The sequence below is a fragment of the Scyliorhinus canicula genome, chromosome 14 (assembly GCF_902713615.1).
Source record: "Scyliorhinus canicula chromosome 14, sScyCan1.1, whole genome shotgun sequence".
Lineage (NCBI taxonomy): Eukaryota > Metazoa > Chordata > Chondrichthyes > Carcharhiniformes > Scyliorhinidae > Scyliorhinus > Scyliorhinus canicula.
Window position 1 is genome coordinate 45,492,851 of NC_052159.1, and position 15,211 is coordinate 45,508,061.

The 15,211-nt window shown below is 45.8% G+C and overlaps 1 protein-coding gene across 3 annotated transcripts in view; it reads left to right on the forward strand.

Moving 5' to 3' along the window:
• The first annotated feature begins 1,304 nt into the window (after window positions 1-1,304).
• Window positions 1,305-15,211, forward strand: part of LOC119977840 (high affinity cationic amino acid transporter 1-like) — a 109,682-nt gene continuing 95,775 nt past the window's right edge. The window contains exon 1 of one of the 3 annotated variants that reach the window (XM_038819079.1): window positions 1,305-1,640. The gene's annotated coding sequence lies outside the window, so the exon portion shown is untranslated. The remainder of the gene's footprint in view (window positions 1,641-15,211) is intronic. The other 2 variants (XM_038819080.1, XM_038819078.1) reach the window with 2 other exon arrangements.

Consider the following 15,211-nt stretch of genomic DNA (forward strand, 5'->3'; position numbering starts at 1 on the left):
GAGGTAGATCAGCCATGATCTAGTTATCATAGAATTTACAGTGCAGGAGGAGGCCATTCGGCCCATCGAGTAAGCTCTTGGAAAGAGCATCCCACCTAAGCCCACACCTCCACCCCATTCCCAAACAACCTCACCTAACCTTTTTGGACACCAAGGGCAATTTAGCATGGCCAATCCACCTAACCTGCACATCTTTGGACTGTGGGAGGAAACCGGAGCACCCGGAGCAAACACAGGGAGAACGTGCAGACTCGGCACAGATAGCGACCCAAGCCAGGAATCGAGCTTGGGACCCTGGAGCTGTGAAGCAACAGTGCCAACCACTGTGCTACCGTGCCGCCTGATTAAAATTATGTAACAGGTATGGGAGGCCGAATGGCCTACTCCTATTTCCTATGTTCCATTGTCCCACAGAAGAGTTCTAATGCACTGTATTTCTGTTTCACGCTTTCAAAGTGAGCAAATAGATAGGACCAATCTTATGCTGTGCAGAGTTGTAGGAATCCCAATGTATATGTTGACTGGTGAAGGTAGGCATGTGGTAAATAGTAGCGGAGAACCGATTAGCGAATTTCTCAACTAGCATGTCACTGAAAGGGAGTGTTCGATTGCGCCACCTCAGAAGTGAATGGGGAAATTCTTACACGTGGCTGCAGATTTAACGGTTGCGGCTATATCATCTAGATATATTGGAAATATGCAGGATAGGAGGCTAGGGTTCGTTCCATCAAGCACACGCTTCTTGCGGAAACCGACCGATTTGTCAACGAGGGCTGGACCTAGATGGGATGCTGTGGCTACATCATATTTGGGCATGCTTGCTGTCATTAGAATTTAACTGTGCAAGTTCACTAATGTCTGTTAGGGAAGGAAATCTGCTGTCCTTAGCCCCGTCTGGCCTATGTGTGATTCCCGATCCACAGTAACTGCCCTCCAAAATGGCCTTTCAAGGACAATTAGAGATGGGCAATAAATGCTGGGCCGGCCAGCCATACCCTCATCCCATGATGATTAAAAAAGGAGGAACAGGATGAAGGTTTCGAGACCAATATGGCTCTTCCTCAGAAGGGTTCATATATTCAAGGAGTGCAGATTCAGAAAATGGTGACACGTCTATACTGCCATGGCATTTTCCTGTTCTGTACCGCCAGGCGATTGTACGTATCAGCTCCAGCTATATATCCACTGGATCCATAGGTTCCAGTCATTTATTCTCCTTCATCAGAACCGGAAAGCCGATTGTACACCCGTTCTCCTTTAATCCTGTTTGTGTTGGTAATTGAGATGACAGCTGGAGCAGTCAGGTGTCCAAACATAGGCAAGAATGAAGGAGGGGTATTTGGGGAAATGCGCGCTCTGTACGTTTAGGTGAAGGCGTTGTACGTACGGGCGAGGTTACGCTGCTACCATTCATGTCATCCCCGGGAACCGCCTCTCTCTCTCCAGCGCAGGCAGCCGGAGCAATGCAACATCTGATTGGTATATTTGTGGTGTCTCCTTGGGCAGTGTGAACGTTTCCTCGCCATTGCACAGCAGCCGCTTGTGTGTGTGTCTCCCTCTCCACCCTGAACCCCGGTGCTGAGCCGGGGAGGGAGAGAAAGCTGCTCTTCACTGGAGCCCCTACCATCCTCCCTCCCAAGGTAAGCGCCACGTTTTAATTTGACCTTTCTTGTGTGTGTTTTGTTGTAATCCGCGGGAGTTTTTTTTTTGGGGGGGGGGAAGGTTGTTTGTGGGGCGCGGGTATTGGGCTTTATTTAAGGAAGGCTTCTTGACTTGTTTGGGTCCCCCTCCCCTCCCGAATAGAGCATGTTTTCACAGACGCTTCAGTGGAGAAGTTGCAATGGCCACATGGCTGCTCGTGAACAGCCAGGAGGAGGATGATGCAAGAATGACTCTCGATGTAAACAGACGCGTAAACCTATATTCGGAGCAAAACGCGTGTTTATCCCGGGCGGCTGCGGTTAGTTTTTCACCCCCCTCTTTTAACGAAGTTGCAATCGCATTTATGTCTTGTTTCAAAAAAAATGTCAAAGAATCATGAAGACGCTTGCAGCGTTGCTTTGGGGGATGCAGCCTTACTGTTGATGACTCATTCCAGACTGGAGTGGGATCTGCATACCACGGGCTGCATACCACTGGGGTGGCAGTGTTTAGACCTATGGCCATGAACTAACTTCTCAACGAATACATTATGCTAACCCTGCTAGTGGGTGCTAACACTGGAAAATGAACCAAAGTACTGGGTATAAACTCTTGTATAGTTCCATTGAAATAAAACCAACGTATTTCATTTTAGTTGGAATTGAGTTGCACTTTGTTAATGTTGAACATAATTTTACATTTTCTATACCAAAAATAGAGTGTAAATTCAGGGCAGCAAAGCAAGTAATGACCAGTGTTATAATGTCACATTGCCAATGGCTTGCATTTATTATGTATAAGATTTTGTATTTGGAACTGTGTTGGATACAGATCAGATTTCACTTTTCCAACCGGGGTTGTGTGCCCCTGTGTGTGTATCATGACATTTGTTACTTTAGTCTAAGTGTATACTCATCGGTAGTGGCAATTTTCTAATAGTAATTGTGCTGTAATTGCTCTAAAACAGCAAGTTGAGGTTTGTTCTAACAAGAGTTGAGTGTGACTTGCTTTTCATGTTGCCCTATCTAACATAGATAGCCATAATCCAGTACGGCAGACTACTCCCAAATGGAGGCAGTTCCAGCAGAGAGAACCCTGTCCAAACTTCTGAAGGACAGTGCCAGCTGCCCAAATGAAACCGTGGTCTACTTGCAGAAAACTTAGTAACTGGCAGCAGTAACATCAGAAAGGCAAACACGCCAGAAAATAATCAATTATGAGTACTTTAGGGATGTTCAATCCGGGCATCACTTTAATTTGAAAATCAGTCCCATATTGCATCATGAAAATTGCCATCTGGGAGTATTTCATTCTTTAATTACAGTTTTTTGTGCTGACCGATATGAGTGATGACAGGTGATGGCAGTCTTCTCATTTCAGACAGTTCTATATACTCCCAAGGTCAGATGCAAATGAATGCTCGCTCTATTCTATCCAGCACCCTGGATCATCAGAAAGATCACGTTATTCTAATCTGGTCAGGAACACCGAGGTTTAGTATTGATCCTTTTTGACTTCAGTAATGTCTTGTTAATTAGATGATAACATAACAGGGTGGCAAGGTTGCACAGTAGTTAGCATTGTCACTTCACAGCGCCAGGGTTCAAGGTTCGATTCCCGGCTTGGGTCACTGCAAAATCTGCCCGTTCTCCCATGTCTGCGTGGGTTTCCTCCGGATGCTCTGGTTTCCTCCCACAAGTCCCGAAAGGCTTGCTGTTAGGTGAATTGGAGATTCTGAATTCTCCCTCCGTGTACCCGAATAGGTGCTGGAATGTGGTGATGAGGGACTTTTCACAGTAACTTCATTACTGTAAGCCTACTTGTGACAATAATAAGAATTATTATTATTATTATTATACCAGCATGGCAATTGTTTCCCACACACAACTTTGACCAGTGAGAGTATAGAAGGAGGAGCAGTTTCGTTTTGTCGGTCCGTACCTCCTCGTAACTATGTGAAAATTGTCAAAACTGATTTCATGTATGACTCCCTCGACCAATAGATGGAGAAATAGTTCACCGTCAATCTATGCTGGTTTTAAGCTTGGATCACAGTTGGTAAAATTCCACACGAGTTCAAAGCCTCGTGGATATTTGGTACAGAGAAAAACAACTGGCTAATGTGTAGAAAATGTTGTGTACTTGTTATGTCACGGTCATTGGGAGGACCGAATGGATGCTTCAGGGTTTGGCTTTGGGACTGCCACTGTTTTTAATTTCCAAGTATTGACATCCATTTAAAAAAAAAATAGATATAAATTGGTTAAATTTGGAAGAAATGCTGAACTCTGATGCAGCTCACCATTTCTAAAAAATGTGTGTGGTGGCAGAACAACGACATTAAGTTTAATGCAGACAATATAATCAGACATTAGCTGATGGTACAGGGATTGCAGGGGCACAAGTTAAAGGATTTGTGAAAAATAAGAGGAAGAACCTGTTTTACGCAGTGAATGGTAATGACCTGGAACTCACTGCCCACAAGGCTGCTGGAAGTAGGGGCGAGAAAGGATTTAAAAATAAATTGGTTAGACAACTGAGAGAAATAAACATGCAGGGATACGGGAAGAGAGTTGAGTCCAGGAATTGGTTGGATTGCCCCACAGAGCCGGAATGGACTCGAGGCTGAGTGGTCTCTTTGGTGCCGTGATAACTTTCTCTAAATACAAAGAACTACACATGAAGGAAAAATGGGTGATGGATGCTCTCCATATGTAGTGTTGAGAAGTGAGAGAGACCTGTTATTCTTGGGCAAATTGGACATCAAGTCATACAAATAAAGGCAATGCAGCAATTAGCTGATCCAATTTGATTTTGAACTACATAGCCAAGTCGGTGGAAGTAGTGATCAAACCGTGCAGTACATTGCCAAGCTACACGAAGAATATGATGACAAATTCTAGTTGTCAAGACACAAGGAAAACATGCAAGTGATGGAGCAATGGCACGGAAGACTCTGGAGTAATCTCTAGCGTCAAGAGGTCTGAGTTATGATGAAAGACAAGATCAAAGATCAACCGTTCAAAAGGAACCTAAACAGTGAACGGCTGATTTTTAAAAAGAGCAGGATCCTGAGCATGAACAATTTAAAAGAAACAGTAGGTCGCCCCAGACAAGAGGGAAAATGGTGAATAAGTGACTTTCATTGTCAGGATAGAGTGAAAATTGACAGAACCAAAGTGTTAGAAAGAGATTATTAAAAGCGCAATGTTCTTTTGCTAAACAAATATAACCATGCAAAAAAGTGAAGGAATCCAACTATAGGGATTAGGGGGTAAATCATGTTCTCCTCTTTCCACGAATGCTGCCAGACCTGCTGGGTTTATCCAGCATTTTCTGTTTTCGTCATAGTGATTGGGTCTCCAGAGTAACAACATTCTTGTTGAGGAATAACCATATATATTTTTGAATTGCTTTATCAGAGTTACAATGCCAGAGCTCGAGTGTGGACAGGGACACCCCCAATCCAGCTCCTTTCCTGCTCTAAAAACCAATTCATGTTTCCCACAAGAGAGACGTACCAGATCCAGACATTACACCTGACCTCAGGCTCTTGGCAAAAAGAGCAATCACTAATTTGGAAAGCAAATGAACAAGGTTTATTAATATTTCATCAGTTGAGGTATGGCAGGTTACACAAGTTCAACTTTCGTCAGTCTTTCTTTCCTGTGGATCGCACTTCTGATGTCTTCCCTACTTGGTTCCTTGAACTCTTTTGGCTCTTGGCAGCCATCGAGATTTTAGCTAATTCAACCTAACTCTAGCATACATACAAATCCCTTTGCAGCTTTAAGACTTCGACTTTAGTGAATCCTTTTTTAACTCTCAGCTTCCAGTCCACCTTAACTGCTGAAGCTGCACATCTCTCAGATGCCTGCTGTGTTCTCTCTGTCTGCTGGATCCACAAATCTCTAATACTGGATTCTTACAGCAGCCCCATAACCCATTCCAAAAACCTGTTGACTGGCAATGCGCTGTGCAAATGCTAACTTCCTAGCAAGAGCCCTACACCTAGTAAGCATTCTTTTGTTTAGAGTCCTATACTGACAGACATTCCCCAGCAAGTGTCCTGAGAGAAATGCTAACCTATGGGAGGTGCGAAGATCTCAGTGATGCACCCATATTTCTATACCTTTTCTGTGGGTAGCTTTGCAGAATATAGCCCAATAATGTGCACCTAGACCAACACCGCTAACAACGAGTGAGAGGATTTGAGTGTAGGAGTAGGGATCTCTTGCTGCAATTATACAGGACCCTGGTGAGGCCACACCTTAAGTTTGTGCGCAGTCATGGTCTCCTAGTTTGAGGAACGACATTTCTTCTATTGAGGGTGTCCAGTAAAGGTTCACCAGATAAATTCCCAGGATGGCACAACTGACATATCGACTGGGCTTGTGCTCACTGGACAGGCTCGATGTGGGAAGAATATTTCCGATGTTGGGGACGTCAAGAACTGGGGGTCACAGCCGAAGAATAAGAGGTAAGCCATTCAGGACTGAGTTGAGGAAGAACTTCTTCTCTCAGAGTTGTGAAATTCTCTACCACGGAACGCTGTTGGGGCCAGTTCATTGGATATATTCAAGAGGGAGCTGGACGTGGCCCTTGCAGCTGAAGGGATCAAGGGGTATGAAGAGTGGGATACTAAATTTGCATTATCTTCCATGATCATCTTGAATGGTGGCATAGGCTCCTGCACCTGTTTTCTATGTCTCCGACCCAGTATTTGCAACCCTAATCACTGGCAAGATTATCCCGAGCAGCCAGACGACAGCCAAACCTTAATTTGTACTCCTTAACTAGAGGTCCTGTCCTCCGACCATTCTCCTAGCCAAAAAGCTTTGTAGTTTTAGCTTTCCTTTGCTGCTAAGCAGACTTGCTGGAGCCCAAATGTGTCGTAGCCAGAACTTTAATCCATGTGTTTCTTCTTAAAGCTAAGTTGCATGATGCAAACCCAAAATTCATGATTCATCCCAATAATACATACAGATTGAGACTCTTTATCACTAAGTTTATGCACAGTCCAGTTTGATAATTTAACCCTTATTAATTGCACATGTGCTCATGAGTCGAACACAACATTAAGGACATATAATTTGCATTAAACAGATACCTACTTTACATAAATAACAGTTAACAATTAATCTCAAGTCAAACTAATCCATTAGATCATTTAATGAGCTGAATGATTTTGTTAGTTTTAGATATAAATGCTGTTAGTTAATTAAAGCAGTGTGTTGGTACTGCGACATGCCGAAGTTTGTGGAGAGTGAGAATGGCCCTAATTTCCACGTTTGCAGGAATTGTTTCTGCCTGGAGTCACTGTGGTCACTGTCTTGAGCTGGAGCATATCCCAAAGATGAGGGATCGCAGCTACATGGATAGACTGGAGAAGCTGGAATTGCTTTCCTTTAGAATAGCGAAGGCTCAGAGATTTGAAAGAGGTGTTTTAAATCATGAAGGGTTTAAGTAAAGTAAATAGTGAGAAGCTATCGCCGATGGCTGAAGAGTCGATAATGAGGGCACAGATCCCCCCCCCCCCCCCCCCCAAACACGGGCACAAACATCCCCCACCTTTCTCAAACTCCCCTGCTGAGCCCCTTAACTCATACTTTATCTTCTCTAACATCAGGAAGACGTACAGGTCACCCAACCATGCTGCTACCCCCGGTGGCGATGCCGACCACCACTCCAGCAAAATTCGCTGGCGTGCAATCAGAGAGGCAAAGGCCAAGACATCGGCTTTCCTCCTCTCCATGAGCTCCGGCTTCTCTGAAACCCCAAATATCGCCACCAAAGGGATCCGGGTCCACCTCCTCCTCCACTATCCTGGCGAAGACCGTGAAAACTACCGTTCCGAATCTTCCCAATTTTTCACAACCCCAAAACATGTGAGCATGATTCGCTGGCCCCGCCCACACCTCTCACACTCATCTGCTACCCCCTGAAAGAACCCACTCATTGTTGCCCGAGTCATATGCACCCTGTGCACCACCTTAAACTGTATCAGGCTCATCCTTGCACAAGGAGGTCCCGTTTACCCTACGCAGTGCCTCACTCCATACTCCCCAATTGATCTCCATTCCCAACTCCGCTTCCCATTTCTCATTGATCTTCACCACCCACTCGCCTCCCTGCTCCCCCAGCCACTTGTATATATCCCCAATTCTTCCCTCCCCTTCTACATCCGGAAGCAGCAGCCACTCCAGCAGGGTGTATCCCGGCAATCTAGGGAGCCCCTTCCAGACCTTTCGTGCAAAGTCCCTAACCTGTAGATACCTGAACTCACTACCCCTCGGCAGCTCTACCCTCTCCCTTAGCTCCTGCAGACTGGCGAACCCTTCCTCCAAATACAAATCCCTCACCTTGACCAGCCCCACTTCCCTCCACCTCCTGTATTCTCTCTCTCTCTCTCTCTCTCTCTCTCTCTCTCTCTCTTCCCTTCCCCCCCCCCCCCCGCTCAAACCCATGATTCTTGATCACTGGCGTTAGCTCCGACATGCCTCCTCAGCTGATTCGATATCTTCACTGTGGACTGCACCACTGGGCTCCCTGAATACCTACTCGGAACCATTGGCGATGCTGCCGTTACCATAACCCTCAAACTAGACCCCTTACAAGATTCCACCTCCATCCTAACCCACTCTACCCCTTCTCCTTCCCACCACCGCCGCACCGTGTCCACATTCGTCGCCCAATAATAATGAAGCAAGGTTGGCAATGCCAACCCCCCCTGCTGCCTCTGTAGCAGGGTCCTCCCCACCCTCGGCACCTTCCCTGCCCATACAAAGTCAGAGATGATTGTGTCCACTTTCCGAAAAAAAGGCCTTTGGTATAAAGATTGGAAGAGCCTGAAAGATAAACAAGAACCTCGGCAGAATATTCATTTTCACCACTAGGACCCTCCCCACCAACGTTAAGTGCAGTGTATCCCACCTCTTAAGATCCTCCCTGGCCTCCTCCACCAGCTTTAAGTTCCATTTATGGAGCCCGTCCATTCCCTCGCTACCTGAATCTCCAAGTACCTAAACCGTAAATGGCATCCCCCCTAAATTAGCCCGCTGTACCAGCTCATTCACCGGGAATACCTCGCTTTTCCCTACATTCAGCTTGTATCCTGAGAACCCTCCAAACTTCCCCAGCAGGCCCATAATCCTTCCCATACACTCCAACGAATCCGAAACATGCAGCAAGAGGTCACCGTCATAGAGCGACACCCGATGCTCCCTCTGTCCCCTGGTTATCCCCTGCCACTCTGCCGACCCCCTGAGAGCCATCGCCAATGGACTATGGCCAGCGCAAAAAGCAGCGGCGACAGCGGGCACCCCCGCCTCGTACCCCTGTGTAAGTCGAAGCTTCGTGAGCTCATATCATTCGTCCTCACCCTCGCTCTTGGTGCCACATACAGCAACTGCACCCATGCCACAAATCTCGGCCCAAACTAAAACCTTCCCAAATCTTTGAACAAATCCTGCACTTCACTGGATCAAATGCTTTCTCTGCGTCCATGGACACCACCACCTCTGGCACCAGAGCTCTCGACGGATTCATCACCACATTTAAAAGCCGTCTTATATTAATCGCGAGCTGCCTGCCCTTCATGAAGCCTGTTTGATCTGCAACCACCCCCTGGGACACAATCCTCTATCCTCCCCGCCAACAACTTAGCTGATACTTTCACATCTGTGTTCAATAGTGATATGGGTCTATATGACCCACATTCCACCATATCCTTCCCTTTCTTTTGGGATTAATGTGATTACTGCCTGCTTCATCATCTCCGGCAACTCCCCCTTCTCCAGTGCTTCATTAAACGCCCCCAACAGATGTGGTGCCAGGTCTGCAGCCAATCCCTCAAAATTCTGCCAGGTACCCATCCGGCCCAGGGGTCTTCCCCGACTTCATACCCCTGATCCTATCCAGCACCTCTCAGCCCCAGGGGCTCCTCCCAAAGCCTGCCTCTCTGCTTCCTCCACCTGGGGATTCCAACTCCTCCAGAAACCAACCCCATGTCCCCCTCCTCTCCTCTTGGATCTGCCTCATAAAGTCCCTGGTAATACTCTCTAAATGCCTCATTTACCTTCCCTGGCTCTGACACCACATCCCCAGCCCCAGTCCGGATCTTCAATATTTCCCTGGATGCAGCATGCCTCCGCAGCTGGTGCGCCAGCATGCGGCTCGCCTTCTCCCCATACTCTTATTGCACCCCTCTTGCCCTACGCAGTTGCCTTACCTGCCTGACCCACCCCTTCCTTAACCTAACCTGGTCCTTCACACAGAGGTGTGTCTGCTGCAAAAAGACAACCCCCGCTTTCAAGCTCCTGAGGTGCGCGAACACCCGTGACCTTTTAACCGGCCCATTCAGTCCCCGGACGTTCCACGTTACCAACGTTACTGCAGGCTTGTGCCTCCAATCCCCTCTGCCATCCGTCATCTTCCCCACTTAACTCCTGCCCGTTTTAATTCCACTCTGTACCTAGCCCATCCCAGATGGCCCCTTTCTTCTCCCATGACCATGTCACCTCTTATCCCCCTGCTGCGTCGCAGAAACTGGTTCGGATTTACAGTGTACTGGCTAATAGCCTGGCGGAAACAGATCTAACAATAGTTTTCAGATGGGAATTGTTTAAATATGAAAATTCAAAAATTGTGGGGAAAGAGCAGGGGAGTGAGACTAACTGGTTTGCTCTTTGGAAGAGTCAGTGCGGACTCGATGGCCTCCTTCTGTGGGTGTTGGGGAAGAGAATTTCTTGGTAGCTTCCTCCAGAGTAGTTGCACCGTGAGAGGAAATTGGAAGGGGTTGGTTGGGGGAGAGGGGATGGTGGGGAGGGGGCTGGTGCTTGGTGGGGGTGGGGTGGATGGCATGCACAAAGGTTGAGTCCTGGGATTTGATAATTAGCTGGTCACAACTGAGAGCCAGGAAGGTGTGTTGCGTACCTGGTGCACAAGTATAGGATCTCTCAAAGCAACTGGTCTGATACTTGGAAATATAGACTTGTGATCAAGTTGTCAAATGGGAAGCAAAGGGATGAGATCCTGTTTTAAGGCATATCAGAAGTTAAGAATGAAATGTTAAAAAGATCTCGCAAGATTACAACTCGCAACATTTGTTGATAGGTTTAGGGATAGACAAATCAGGTTGATGGATACATAGGCGAAGGACTGGCAAGGGAAGGAGTGGTTCAATTTGATGGGCTACTGCAGCAGAATTGGGACAGGAAAGAACTTTACCACTGGGACCTGACAAGAAATGGGCCCAGTATCCTCGCAGAAAGGATAAAGAAGGGCTAGTAAATCGGAGTGAGGGACCTAGTAGAAATAACATAATAATCTTTATTAATGTCACAAGTAGACTAACACTGTCACAAGTAGACTAACACTGCAATGAAGTTACTGTGAAAATCCGCTAGTTGCCACACTCCGGTGCCTGTTTGGATACACAGAGGGAGAATTCAGAATGTCCAATTCACTGAACAAGCATGTCTTTCGGGTGTTGTGGGAGGAAACCGGAGAACCTTGAGGAAACCCACGCAGACACGGGAAGAACATGCAGACTCCGCGCAGACAGTGACCCAAGCCGGGAATCGAACCTGGCGCTATGAAGCAACAGTGCTAACCACTATGCTGCCGTGCTACATATTTAAAAGACAGCTCAAATTTTTTTTAAGACGGTAACAAGTCAAGAACAGATGACCATTAAAAATAAAGTGAGGAATACAGCTAGTGAAAATAAATTACTGTATGCCTGTGAAGCAATGAATACAGAATGCAACACAAAATAGGGAACTGAGAGAATAGTTCAGTCAGTCAGTACATTAAAACCCACCATCACAGCTGGATCTGGTAATGGGAACTGAATTGGAGCATACAGAGAAGTAATCTTGGGGATATAACCTGGCAATAGCATCCGGAACATAAAATGTTTAAAATAATTATTGGTCTTTGAAAAAGACAGATGTAAGACAGAGTATTGAAGATTGAAAGTAAAAGCTGATATTGTACCCTGGGACTACTAGTATTATGGTGCTGCCCATGCACCTTGGCTGTGCCAGGGTGACAGTGCCAGCCAGGTAGTGCCAAGGTGCTTGCGCTCCGAGGGGAGGGCCAGGGAACTACCCTGCACTATCCCTGGCCAACCAATGGCCTGGGAGACCCCCTAGGTGTCATTCCGCCTGGTTTATGTTTGTGTGGACCAGGCCTGAAGGGCACCCGGCTGAGACCTCCCTGGGGAGGCTGGTAGATTATGGATAAGTACACTTAAGTGAGTTTAAAACCTGGTCCTGCCTATTGTGGGTGGGATTCTGGTTGCGCCGTCTTGCGGAACTTGGGTAGATCCCGCGAGGTGTTTTGGCTTCCAGGAAGTCTGTGGGAGGTTTCTCCTGGCATCTACCGGCCACGTTGCGCTCCAGGTCACGCGCAACAAGGCCAGTAGATCGTGCCCTAAATGTCTGCAGTGTCAGATTGGGCATGGGTGGCGTAACTGTGTTTGGTGAGAGGGAAGTAGCACACCGCGTCAAAGTATATAATAGCAACTTGCTTTTCAGTTCCAATATGGGTCTCTGGTCGGCAAATGATGTCAAAGGAGTGTTGGGTGATGAGCCATCCAATAAGATTTCACTTGCGGGTGATAGCCTCTCACATTAAGTTGTCAGATTGGGAGAACATTCCCAGTTTCCATGGGGGCTGCTCAACATTGAGTCTTGGATTTTGCAAACAGGTTCTTTCAGAGTCCTTTAGTTTTCTCAGAATTCTGTCTGCTGGTCGGACCATTAGCCACCTTGGGGCACTGGGTGCTGATGGGACTCGATGTGAACGCTGATCCATTGTCTCCCAAATCCCTTTGAAACCATGTTCAGTATATTGCACCTCCACAACACCAAAAAAGCATTGCAGATCTACATGGTTGGTCGCAGACTAAAGCAGGATCCCAAACCAACAGATTTGGGAGTGACTCTAAGTAGGACTCTTCTCCTGGGAGCATTTGAAGGAAACAACAGAAAAGGTCAAAACCAGAAACCACGTACCTAGATATACATAGTGTGCTGGCCAGACCCCAACATTGTCATATCGCACTCTGCAGCAAAGCACTGTGCATCTGTCTGGAAAAGGACATCACTCATGCATTTTGTTGATGCTCCATTGAATGCAACAATTTGTGCATCATAACTGGAACCATCTGCTCAACATGCTTCCTGTCTTTGCAAACATCATTTCATCACATATCTGCCGACTGATGAAAACCCATCAGCTGGTTGAAACCATACGTGCTGTACATCATTTATCACTCCGTGAACTCCTGATCAATCCGCCTACTGCCCACTTTCCATCTCGGCACCCCATATGGTGCACAGGCCGTCACTAACACGTTCCTTGTGACAAGCCCCATCTGTCGAATGGCAGACTTTGAACTAACAAAGCAACAGTGGTCCTTGCTTTGGGACAGTCCCGAGCCCATGTGCAGCCAACCTCCACCACTGGGGCCACCACACAAGCCCCTGTGTACTTGTGAAAAGACACTAACAATGCTGCTTATAACGGAGGAGTGTATTCTCTACTGTCTTAACTGGCAGACTAATCATCTTTAAACCGGCAAATCAGGCTATTACTTTGCTTCAGGGATTTACATTCACTAAACAAATATGTAGGAGATGACAAAAACAATATGGAAAAGATTTTTTTAAAACGCGAAGCTAAAAGGAACTACAAAATGAAATTGTGAAAAGTAATATTTACAGTCACATAGCAAATCAGGAACTATTAAGGATGCATAGGTTAACTCTGATAATGACAGTGAAATTGTAGGAAGATTGGTTACTTTGCCTCAGTATTTGCAAGAGAAATTGACGAGATGGAAATTACCAACGGAGGAAGAGATCAAAAATGTTCGAAAGACATGGTTGAAAGCAGAACCCTGAATTGAACAGGTGTTTTGCATCATTGTAGAGGATACCAATAACATCTCAAATAATTGTGAATCAATGGGTAAAAGGGAGGGGAGGAACTTAAACAATTGCAATCTTTAGGGAAAGAATACTAAGAAAACTGTTTGAACGAAAAGCTGAAAGTCCCTATATGTCCTGTGGACTTCATCCTGGAGTTTTAACAGAAGTGGCTGCTGAGGTAGTAGATGCATTGTTTTAGTTTTGCAAAATTTCCTAGATTCTGGAAAGTTTCATCAAATTGGAAAACAGTGAATGTGACTCCTCTACTGACGAAAGGAAAGATATAGAAAGCAAGAAACTATAGGCCTGTTGGCTTAACATCTGTCATGGAATTTGTTGGAGTCCATTGTTAAAGAGGTTATCGTGGGGAACGTGGGAATCAAGCAGTCAGCATAGTTTTGTGAAAGGGAAATCTTGTTTGACTCATATATTTTGGGCCCTTTTAGGAAGTAATAAGCAACATGGATAAAGGGGAACCTGTGGATGTGCTGCATGTAGGAGGCATTTGACAAAGTGCCACATCAAACATTATTATAATCTTTATTGTCACAAGTAGGCTTGCATTAACATTACAATGAAGTTACTGTGAAAAGCCCCTAGTCACCACATTCCTTCACCTGTTTGGGTACACGGAGGGAGAATTCAGAATGTCCAAATTGCCTAACAGCATGTCTTTTGGGACTGGTGGGAGGAAACCGGAGCACCCGGACAAAACCCACGCAGACAAAGGTATAATGTGCAGACTCTGCACAGTGACCCAAGTGAGGAATCTAACCTGGGATCCTGGCGCTGTGAAGCAACAGTGCTAACTACTGTGCTGCCCATACCACACAAAATAAGAGCTTGCCGTGTAAAGGGTAACATATCAACATGGATAGGGGATTGCTTATTTATCAAGAGGCAGAGAGTAGGGTTAAATGGGTCTCTTTCAGATTGTGAAATGTGACCAGTGGAATGCCATAGGGATCCGTGCTGGGGCCTCAACTATTTACAAATTTATATCAACGACTTGGATAATGGTTACTAAATTTGCTAATGCCACAAAGATAAGTAACAAAGTAAGTTGAGAAGATGACACAGTAGTCAATCTATCAGAAATTGCACCCTTCAGCAATTACATTGTTAAGTGTTGTTAAAGACGGGTGATGATCATTGGCTCAACCTCCAAATACAGTACAGATGGACACAGATGGAACAGTTTGTTGTGGGGGAGCAGAGTTGCTACGTTGGGCTGCTCTGACTTATTTCCCCAGATATTATTATTGGAATTAACATAGTAGCAGAGGATGAACATTAAGCCTGGGTGATTGGTTGCTGTAAAAAAAAAGTATTTTTTTTGTCTGTAACCTCTAAAAGAACAGAACTATACTGCTGCTGATGAATTTGAATTACAGGGTGGCAGAAGTACAATACAAAACATCAGGCTTTGATTATCCACCAATCTCCTCCAAGGTGGGACCATATGAGCAATGGAAAACCGGAGTTGATATGTGGGTAAAGGTTACCCTGAAAAAAGCACGGTATGGTTGTGGCATTATCATTACTAACAAAGAGAAAAATCAGGAGTTAAGGTATTTTCAGGATTTGGATAAATAAGAGGGATTAGACCTGTTACAGTTTTTGGATAAATC